Here is a 13,032-nt window from a genome sequence, read left to right on the forward strand (position 1 = left end):
CTCTGACACTCTCTATCACTCTCTTACACTCTCTATCACTCTCTGACACTCTCTGACACTCTCTATCACACTCTGACACTCTCTGACACTCTCTATCACTCAATGACACACTCTGAAACTGTCTATCACTCCCTATCACTCTCTATCACTCTCTGACACTCACTGACACTCTCAGACAATCGCTGTCGCTCCCAGACACTCTCTGTCACTCTCTGACACTCTCTGACACACTCTGATACTCTCTATCACTCTCTGACACTCTCTGTCACTCACTGACACTCTCTTTCGCTCTCTGACACTCTCTGACACTCTCAGAGACTCTCAGAGACTCTCTATCTCTCTCTATCAAAATCTGACACTCTCTGACACTCTCAGAATCTCTCTCTCACTCTCTGAAACTCTCTGACACTCTCAGAGACTCTCTATCACTCTCTATCACTCTCTGACATTCTCTATCGCTCTCTGACATTCTCAGACTCTCTCTGTCACTCTCTGACACTCCCTATCACTCTCTGACACTCTCTGACACTCTCTATCACTCTCTGACACTCTCTGACACTCTCTATCACTCAATGACCCTCTGTGACACTCTCTATCACTCTCCATCACTCTGTGACACTCTCTGACACACTCTGACACTCTCTGACACTCTCTATCACTCTCTGACACTCTCTGTAAATCTCTATCACTCTATGACACTCTCTGTAACTCTCTATCACTCTCTGACACTCTCTGACACACTCTGACACTCTCTGACACTCTCTGACACACTCAGACACTCTCAGACACTCTCTGACACTCTCAGACACGCTCTATCACTCTTTATCGCTCTCTGACACTCTCTGACACTCTCTATCACTCTCTGACACTCCCTGACACTCTCTACCACTCTCTGACACTCTCTGACACTCCCTATCACTCTCTATCACTCTCTGACACTCTCTGAAGCTCTCTATCACTCTCGATCACTCTCTGACACTCTCTATCACTCTCTGACACTCTCTATCACTCTCTGACACTCTCTGACACTCTTTATCACTCTCTATCACTCTCTGACACTCTCTGACACTCTCTGTCACTCAATGACACTCTCTATCACTCTCCATCACGCTCTGACACTCTCTGACACACTCTGACACTCTCAGACACTCTCAATCACACTCCGTATCACTCTCTGACACTCTCTGACACTCTCTGACACTCTCTATCACTCTCTGACACTTTCTGACACTCTCTATTACTCAATGACACTCTGTGACACTCTCTACCCTCTCTATCACTCTATGACACTCTCTGACGCTATCTATCACTCTCTTTCACTCTCTGACACTCTCTGACACACTCTGACACTCTCTATCACTCTCTATCACTCTCTAACACTCTCTGACACTCTGTGACACTCTCTGACACTCTCCATCACTCTCTGACTCTCTCGGAAACTCTCTATCACTCTCTATCACTCTCCATCACTCTCTGACACTCTCTGACACCCCCTGACACACTCTGACACTCTCTGACACTCTCATAGGCTCTCTATCACTCTCCATCACTCTGTGTCACTCTCTATCACTCTCTATCACTCTCTGACACTCTCTGACACTCTGAGAGGGTCTCTATCACTCTCTATCGCTCACTGACACTCTCAGACACTCTCTATCAGTCTCTGACACTCACTGACACTCTCAGACACTCTCTGTCACTCTCAGACACTCTCAGACACTCTCTATCACTCTCTGACGCTCTCTGACACTCTCTATCACTCTCTGACACTCTCTATCGCTCTCTGACACTCTCTGACACACTCAATCACTCTCTATCACTCTCTGAAACACCCTGACACTCTCTATTACTCTATGACACTCTCTATCACTCTCTGACACTCTCTATCACTTTCTGGCACTCTCTGACACTCTCAGAGGGTCTCTATCACTCTCTATCGCTCACTGACACTCTCAGACTCTCTCTATCAGTCTCTGACACTCACTGACACTCTCAGACACTCTCTGTCACTCTCAGACACTCTCAGACACTCTCTATCACTCTCTATCACTCTCTATCACTCTCTGACACACTCTGACACTCTCTGACACTCTCAGACACTCTCTGTCACTCTCTATCAATCTCTGACACTCTCTATCACTCTCTATCACTCTCTTACACTCTCTATCACTCTCTGACACTCTCTGAGACTCTCTATCACACTCTGGCACTCTCTGACACTCTCTATCACTCAATGACACACTCTGAAACTGTCTATCACTCCCTATCACTCTCTATCACTCTCTGACACTCACTGACACTCTCAGACACTCGCTGTCACTCTCTGACACTCTCTGTCACTCTCTGACACTCTCTGACACTCTCTGATACTCTCTATCACTCTCTGACACTCTCTGTCACTCACTGACACTCTCTTTCGCTCTCTGACACTCTCTGCCACTCTCAGAGACTCTCTATCACTCTCTATCACTCTCTGACACTCTCAGAATCTCTCTCTCACTCTCTGAAACTCCCTGACACTCTCTGATACTCTCTATCACTCTCTGACACTCTCTCTCACTCACTGACACTCTCTTTCGCTCTCTGACAATCTCAGAGACTCCCTATCACTCTCTATCACTCTCTGACACTCTCTGACACTCTCAGAATCTCTCTCTCACTCTCTGAAACTCTCTGACACTCTCAGAGACTCTCTATCACTCTCTATCACTCTCTGACATTCTCTATCACTCTCTGACATTCTCAGACTCTCTCTGTCACTCTCTGACACTCCCTATCACTCTCTGACACTCTCTGACACTCTCGATCACTCTCTGACACTCTCTGACACTCTCTATCACTCAATGACCCTCTGTGACACTCTCTATCACTCTCCATCACTCTCTTACACTCTCTGACACACTCTGACACACTCTGACACTCTCTGACACTCTCTATCACTCTCTGACACTCTCTGTAACTCTCTATCACTCTCTGACACTCTCTGTAACTCTCTATCACTCTCTGACACTCTCTATCACTCTCTATCACTCTCTGACACACTCTGACACTCTCTATCACTCTCTTTCACTCTCTGACACTCTCTGACACTCTCTATCACTCTCTATCAATCTCTGACACTCTCTATTAATCAATGACACTCTGTGACACTCTCTATGACTCTCTGAAACTTTCTGACACACTCTGACACTCTCTATCACTCTCTGACACACTTTGAGACACTCCATCACTCTATGACACTCTCTGACACTCTCTATCACTCTCTTACACTCTCTGACACTCTCTATCACTCTCTGACACTCACTGACACTCTCAGACACTCTCTGCCACTCACTATCACTCTCTGACTCTCTCTATAACTCTCTGAATCTCTCTGACACTCTCAGACACTCTCTATCACTCTGACACTCACTGACACACTCTGACACTCTCTGACACTCTCTGACACACTCAGACACTCTCAGACACTCTCTGACACTCTCAGACACGCTCTATCACTCTTTATCGCTCTCTGACACTCTCTGACACTCTCTATCACTCTCTGACACTCCCTGACACTCTCTACCACTCTCTATCACTCTCTGACACTCTCTGACACTCCCTATCACTCTCTATCACTCTCTGGCACTCTCTGAAGCTCTCTATCACTCTCGATCACTCTCTGACACTCTCTATCACTCTCTGACACTCTCTATCACTCTCTGACACTCTCTGACACTCTCTGACACTCTTTATCACTCTCTATCACTCTCTGACACTCTCTGACACTCTCTGTCACTCAATGACACTCTCTATCACTCTCCATCACGCTCTGACACTCTCTGACACACTCTGACACTCTCAGACACTCTCAATCACACTCCGTATCACTCTCTGACACTCTCTGACACTCTCTGACACTCTCTATCACTCTCTGACACTTTCTGACACTCTCTATTACTCAATGACACTCTGTGACACTCTCTATCCCTCTCTATCACTCTATGACACTCTCTGACGCTATCTATCACTCTCTTTCACTCTCTGACACTCTCTGACACACTCTGACACTCTCTATCACTCTCTATCACTCTCTAACACTCTCTGACACTCTGTGACACTCTCTGACACTCTCCATCACTCTCTGACACTCTCTGAAACTCTCTATCACTCTCTATCACTCTCCATCACTCCCTGACACTCTCTGACACACCCTGACACACTCTGACACTCTCTGACACTCTCACAGGCTCTCAATCACTTTCCATCACTCTGTGTCACTCTCTATCACTCTCTATCACTCTCTGACACTCTCTGACACTCTGAGATGGTCTCTATCACTCTCTATCGCTCACTGACACTCTCAGACACTCTCTATCAGTCTCTGACACTCACTGACACTCTCAGACACTCTCTGTCACTCTCAGACACTCTCAGACACTCTCTATCACTCTCTGACACTCTCTATCGCTCTCTGACACTCTCTGACACACTCAATCACTCTCTATCACTCTCTGAAACACCCTGACACTCTCTATTACTCTATGACACTCTCTATCACTCTCTGACACTCTCTATCACTCTCTGGCACTCTCTGACACTCTCAGAGGGTCTCTATCACTCTCTATCGCTCACTGACACTCTCAGACACTCTCTATCAGTCTCTGACACTCACTGACACTCTCAGACACTCTCAGACACTCTCTGTCACTCTCAGACACTCTCAGACACTCTCTATCACTCTCTATCACTCTCTGACAAACTCTGACACTCTCTGACACTCTCAGACACGCTCTGTCACTCTCTGTCACTCTCTATCAATCTCTGACACTCTCTATCACTCTCTGACACTCTCTGAGACTCTCTATCACACTCTGGCACTCTCTGACACTCTCTATCACTCAATGACACACTCTGACTCTGTCTATCACTCCCTATCACTCTCTATCACTCTCTGACACTCACTGACACTCTCAGACACTCGCTGTCACTCTCTGACACTCTCTGTCACTCTCTGACACTCTCTGACACTCTCTGATACTCTCTATCACTCTCTGACACTCTCTCTCACTCACTGACACTCTCTTTCGCTCTCTGACACTCTCAGAGACTCCCTATCACTCTCTATCACTCTCTGACACACTCTGACACTCTCAGAATCTCTCTCTCACTCTCTGAAACTCTCTGACACTCTCAGAGACTCTCTATCACTCTCTATCACTCTCTGACATTCTCTATCTCTCTCTGACATTCTCAGACTCTCTCTGTCACTCTCTGACACTCCCTATCACTCTCTGACACTCTCTGACACTCTCGATCACTCTCTGACACTCTCTGACACTCTCTGACACTCTCTATCACTCAATGACCCTCTGTGACACTCTCTATCACTCTCCATCACTCACTTACACTCTCTGACACACTCTGACACACTCTGACACTCTCTGACACTCTCTATCACTCTCTGACACTCTCTGTAACTCTCTATCACTCTCTGACACTCTCTGTAACTCTCTATCACTCTCTGACACTCTCTATCACTCTCTATCACTCTCTGACACACTCTGACACTCTCTATCACTCTCTTTCACTCTCTGACACTCTCTGACACTCTCTATCACTCTCTATCAATCTCTGACACTCTCTGACACTCTCTATGACTCTCTGAAACTTTCTGACACACTCTGACACTCTCTATCACTCTCTGACACACTCTGAGACTCTCCATCACTCTATGACACTCTCTGACACTCTCTATCACTCTCTATCACTCTCTGACACTCTCTATCACTCTCTTACACTCTCTGACACTCTCTATCACTCTCTGCCACTCACTGACAATCTCAGACACTCTCTGCCACTCACTATCACTCTCTGACTCTCCCTATCACTCTCTGAATCTCTCTGACACTCTCAGAGGCTCTCTATCACTCTCTATCACTCACTGACACTCTCAGACACTCTCTATCACTCTCTGACACTCACTGACACTCTCAGACACTCTCTTTCACTCTCTGTCACTCTCAGACAATCTCAGACACTCTCTATCACTCTCTGAAACTGTCTATCGCTCTCTGACACTCTCTGACACACTCAATCACACTCTATCACTCTCTGACACACTCTGACTCTCTCTATCACTCTATGACATTCTCTGACACTCTTTTTCACTCTCTGTCACTTTCTGACACACTCTGACACTCTCTGAAACTCTCAGACACTCTCTGACACTCTCTATCACTCTCTGACATTCTCTATCACTCTCTGACACTCTCTGTCACTCTCAGAAACTCTCTGTCTCTCTCTACCACTCTCTGGCACTCTCTATCACTCCCTGACACTCTCTGTCACTCTCAGAGGCTCTCTATCACTGTCAATCACTCACTGACACTCTCAGACACTCTCTATCACTCTCTGACACTCACTGACACTCTCAGACACTCTCTTTCACTCTCTGACACTGTCTATCTCTCTCTGACACTCTCTATCGCTCTCTGACACTCTCTGACACACTCAATCACTCGCTATCACTCTCTGACACACTCTGACACTCTCTATCACTCTCTGACACTCTCTGACACTCTCTATCACTCTCTATCACTCTCTATCACTCTCTATCACTCTCTGACACACTCTTACACTCTCTGACACTCTCAGACACTCTCTATCACACTCTGACACTATCTGACACTCTCCATCACTCTCTGACACTCTCAATCACACTCCGTATCACTCTCTGACACTCTCTGACACTCTCTGACACTCTCTATCACTCTCTGACACCCTCTGACACTCTCTATCACTCAATGACACGCTCTATCACTCTCCATCACTCTCTGACACTCTCTGACACACTCTGACACTCTCAGACACTCTCAATCACACTCCGTATCACTCTCTGACACTCTCTGACACTCTCTGACACTCTCTATCACTCTCTGACACTCTCTGACACTCTCTATCACTCTCTATCACTCTCTGACACTCTCTGACACTCTCTATCACTCAATGACACTCTCTATCACACTCCATCACTCTCTGACACTCTCTGACACACTCTGACACTCTCAGCCACTCTCAATCACACTCCGTATCACTCACTGACACTCTCTGACACTCTCTGACACTCGCTGTCACTCTCTGACACTCTCTGTCACTCTCTGACACTCTCTGACACTCTCTGATACTCTCTATCACTCTCTGACACTCTCTCTCACTCACTGGCACACTCTTTCGCTCTCTGACACTCTCAGAGACTCTCTATCACTCTCTATCACTCTCTGACACTCTCTGACACTCTCAGAATCTCTCTCTCACTCTCTGAAACTCTCTGACACTCTCAGAGACTCTCTATCACTCTCTATCACTCTCTATCACTCTCTGACATTCTCTATCACTCTCTGACATTCTCAGACTCTCTCTGTCACTCTCTAACACTCCCTATCACTCTCTGACACTCTCTGACACTCTCCATCACTCAATGACCCTCTGTGACACTCTCTATCACTCTCTATCACTCTCTGACACTCTCTGTAACTCTCTATCACTCTCTGACACTCTCTGTAACTCTCTATCACTCTCTGACACTCTCTGACTCTCTCTATCACTCTATGACACTCTCTGACACTCTTTTTCACTCGCTGTCACTCTCTGACACACTCTGACACTCTCTGACACTCTCAGACCCTCTCTGACACTCTCTATCACTCTCTGACATTCTCTATCACTCACTGACACTCTCTGTCACTCTCAGACACTCTCTGTCACTCTCTACCACTCTCTGACACTCTCTATCACTCCCTGACACTCTCTGACACTCTCAGAGGCTCTCTATCACTCTCTATCACTCTCTGACACTCTCTGAGACTCTCCATCACTCTATGACACTCTCTGACACTCTCTATCGCTCTCTATCACTCTCTATCACTCTCTGACTCTCTCTATCACTCTCTGACACTCTCTATCACTCTCTGACACTCACTGACACTCTCAGACACTCTCTTTCACTCTCTGACACTGTCTATCTCTCTCTGACACTCTCTATCGCTCTCTGACACACTCAATCACTCTCTATCACTCTCTGACACACTCTGACACTCTCTATCACTCTCTGACACTCTCTGACACTCTCTATCACTCTCTATCACTCTCTGACACACTCTTACACTCTCTGACACTCTCAGACACTCTCTATCACACTCTGACACGGTATGACACTCTCCATCACTCTCTGACACTCTCAATCACACTCCGTATCACTCTCTGACACTCTCTGACACTCTCTGACACTCTCTATCACTCTCTGACACTCTCTGACACTCTCTATCACTCAATGAAACTCTCTATCACTCTCCATCACTCTCTGACACTCTCTGACACACTCTGACACTCTCAGACACTCTCAATCACACTCCGTATCATTCTCTGACACTCTCTGACACTCTCTGACACTCTCTATCACTCTCTGACACTCTCTGACACTCTCTGACACTCTCTATCACTCTCTATCACTCTCTGACACTCTCTGACACTCTCTATCACTCAATGACACTCTCTATCACTCTCCATCACTCTCTGACACTCTCTGACACACTCTGACACTCTCAGCCACTCTCAATCACACTCCGTATCACTCTCTGACACTCTCTGACACTCTCTGACACTCGCTGTCACTCTCTGACACTCTCTGTCACTCTCTGACACTATCTGACACTCTCTGATACTCTCTATCACTCTCTGACACTCTCTCTCACTCACTGACACTCTCTTTCGCTCTCTGACACTCTCAGAGACTCTCTATCACTCTCTATCACTCTCTGACACTCTCTGACACTCTCAGAATCTCTCTCTCACTCTCTGAAACTCTCTGACACTCTCAGAGACTCTCTATCACTCTCTATCACTCTCTGACATTCTCTATCACTCTCTGACATTCTCAGACTCTCTCTGTCACTCTCTGACACTCCCTATCACTCTCTGACACTCTCTGACACTCTCTATCGCTCTCTGACACTCTCTGACACTCTCTATCACTCAATGACCCTCTGTGACACTCTCTATCACTCTCCATCACTCTCTTACACTCTCTGACACACTCTGACACACTCTGACACTCTCTGACACTCTCTATCACTCTCTGACACTCTCTGTAACTCTCTATCACTCTCTGACACTCTCTGTAACTCTCTATCACTCTCTGACACTCTCTATCACTCTCTATCACTCTCTGACACACTCTGACACTCTCTATCACTCTCTTTCACTCTCTGACACTCTCTGACACTCTCTATCACTCTCTATCAATCTCTGACACTCTCTGACACTCTCTATTAATCAATGACACTCTGTGACACTCTCTATGACTCTCTGAAACTCTCTGACACACTCTGTCACTCTCTATCACTCTCTGACACACTCTGAGACTCTCCATCACTCTATGACACTCTCTGACACTCTCTATCACTCTCTTACACTCTCTGACACTCTCTATCACTCTCTGACACTCACTGACAATCTCAGACACTCTCTGCCACTCACTATCACTCTCTGACTCTCTCTATCACTTCCTGAATCTCTCTGACACTCTCAGAGGCTCTCTATCACTCTCTATCACTCACTGACACTCTCAGACACTCTCTATCACTCTCTGACACTCACTGACACTCTCAGACACTCTCTTTCACTCTCTGTCACTCTCAGACAATCTCAGACACTCTCTATCACTCTCTGAAACTGTCTATCGCTCTCTGACACTCTCTGACACACTCAATCACACTCTATCACTCTCTGACACACTCTGACTCTCTCTATCACTCTATGACATTCTCTGACACTCTTTTTCACTCTCTGTCACTTTCTGACACACTCTGACACTCTCTGAAACTCTCAGACACTCTCTGACACTCTCTATCACTCTCTATCACTCTCTATCACTCTCTGACACTCTCTGACACTCTCCATCACTCTCTGACACTCTCTGAAACTCTCTATCACTCTCTATCACTCTCTGACACTCTCTGACATCCTCTGACACACTCTGACACTCTCTGACACTCTCACAGGCTCTCTATCACTCTCCATCACTCTGTGTCACTCCCGATCACTCTCTGACACTCTCTATCACTCTCTGACACTCTCTGACACACTCAATCACACTCTATCACTCTCTGACACACTCTGACACTCTCTATCACTCTATGACACTCTCTGACACTCTTTTTCACTCTCTGTCACTCTCTGACACACTCTGACACTCTCTGACACTCTCAGACCCTCTCTGACACTCTCTATCACTCTCTGACATTCTCTATCACTCTCTGACACTCTCAGACACTCTCTTTCACTCTCTGACACTGTCTACCTCTCTCTGACACTCTCTATCGCTCTCTGACACTCTCTGACACACTCAATCACTCTCTATCACTCTCTGACACACTCTGACACTCTCTATCACTCTCTGACACTCTCTGACACTCTCTATCACTCTCTGTCACTCTCTATCACTCTCTGACACACTCTTACACTCTCTGACACTCTCAGACACTCTCTATCACACTCTGACACGGTCTGACACTCTCCATCACTCTCTGAAACTCTCTGACACTCTCAGACACTCTCAATCACACTCCGTATCACTCTCTGACACTCTCTGACACTCTCTGACACTCTCTATCACTCTCTGACACTCTCTATCACTCAATGACACTCTCGATCACTCTCCATCACTCTCTGACACTCTCTGACACACTCTGACACTCTCAGACACTATCAATCACACTCCGTATCACTCTCTGACACTCTCTGACACTCTCAGACACTCTCAATCACACTCCGTATCACTCTCTGACACTCTCTGACACTCTCTGACACTCTCTATCACTCTCTGACACTCTCTGACACTCTATCACTCTCTATCACTCTCTGACACTCTCTGACACTCTCTATCACTCAATGACACTCTCTATCACTCTCCATCACTCTCTGACACTCTCTGACACACTCTGACACTCTCAGACACTCTCAATCACACTCCGTATCACTCTCTGACACTCTCTGACACTCTCTGACACTCTCTATCACTGTCTGACACTTTCTGACACTCTATATTACTCAATGACACTCTGTGACACTCTCTATCCCTCTCTATCACTCTATGACACTCTCTGACGCTATCTATCACTCTCTATCACTCTCTGACACACTCTGACTCTCTCTATCACTCTCTATCACTCTCTATCACTCTCTGACACTCTGTGACACTCTCTGACACTCTCCATCACTCTCTGACACTCTCTGAAACTCTCTATCACTCTCTATCACTCTCTGACACTCTCTGACATCCTCTGACACACTCTGACACTCTCTGACACTCTCACAGGCTCTCTATCACTCTCCATCACTCTGTGTCACTCCCGATCACTCTCTGACACTCTCTATCACTCTCTGACACTCTCTGACACTCTCAGAGGGTCTCTATCACTCTCTATCACTCACTGACACTCTTTTTCACTCTCTGTCACTCTCTGACACACACGGACACTCTCAGACACTATCTTTCACTCTCTGTCACTCTCAGACACTCTCAGACACTCTCAGACACTCTCTATCACTCTCTGACACTCTCTATCACTCTCTGACACTCTCTATCGCTCTCTGACACTCTCTGACACACTCAATCACTCTCTATCACTCTCTGAAACCCTCTGACACTCTCTATCACTCTATGACACTCTCTGACACTCTCTATCACTCTCTATCACTCTCTGACACACTCTGACACTCTCTGACACTCTCAGACACTCTCTGTCACTCTCTGTCACTCTCTATCAATCTCTGACACTCTCTATCACTCTCTATCACTCTCTTACACTCTCTATCACACTCTGACACTCTCTGACACTCTCTATCACACTCTGACACTCTCTGACACTCTCTATCACTCAATGACACACTCTGAAACTGTCTATCACTCCCTATCACTCTCTGTCACTCACTGACACTCTATTTCGCTCTCTGACACTCTCTGACACTCTCAGAGACTCTCTATCACTCTCTATCACTCTCTGACACTCTCTGACACTCTCAGAATCTCTCTCTCACTCTCTGAAACTCTCTGACACTCTCAGAGACTCTCTATCACTCTCTATCACTCTCTGACATTCTCTATCACTCTCTGACATTCTCAGACTCTCTCTGTCACTCTCTGACACTCCCTATCACTCTCTGACACTCTCTGACACTCTCTGACACTCTCTGACACTCTCTATCACTCAATGACCCTCTATGACACTCTCTATCACTCTCCATCACTCTCTGACACTCTCTGACACTCTCTGACACACTCTGACACTCTCTGACACTCTCTATCACTCTCCAACACTCTCTATAACTCGCTATCACTCTCTGACACTCTCTGTAACTCTCTATCACTCTCTGACACTCTCTATCACTCTCTATCACTCTCTGACACACTCTGACACTCTCTATCACTCTCTTTCACTCGCTGACACTCTCTGACACTCTCTATCACTCTCTATCAATCTCTGACACTCTCTGACACTCTCTATTAATCAATGACACTCTCTGACACTCTCTATCACTCTCTGACACTCTCTGTAACTCTCTATCACTCTCAGACACTCTCTGTAACTCTCTATCACTCTCTGACACTCTCTATCACTCTCTATCACTCTCTGACGCACTCTGACACACTCTGACACTCTCTATCACTCTCTATCACTCTCTGAGACTCTCGATCATCTATGACACTCTCTGACACTCTCTATCACTCTCTATCACTCTCTATCACTCTCTGACACTCTCTATCACTCTCTTACACTCTCTGACACTCTCTATCACTCTCTGACACTCACTGACACTCTCAGACACTCTCTGCCACTCACTATGACTCTCTGACTCTCTCTATCACTCTCTGAATCTCTCTGACACTCTCAGAGGCTCTCTATCACTCTCCATCACTCACTGACACTCTCTATCACTCTCTGACACTCACTGACACTCTCAGACACTCTCTTTCACTCTCTGTCACTCACT

Source organism: Heterodontus francisci, chromosome 41 (genome assembly GCF_036365525.1).
Source record: "Heterodontus francisci isolate sHetFra1 chromosome 41, sHetFra1.hap1, whole genome shotgun sequence".
Lineage (NCBI taxonomy): Eukaryota > Metazoa > Chordata > Chondrichthyes > Heterodontiformes > Heterodontidae > Heterodontus > Heterodontus francisci.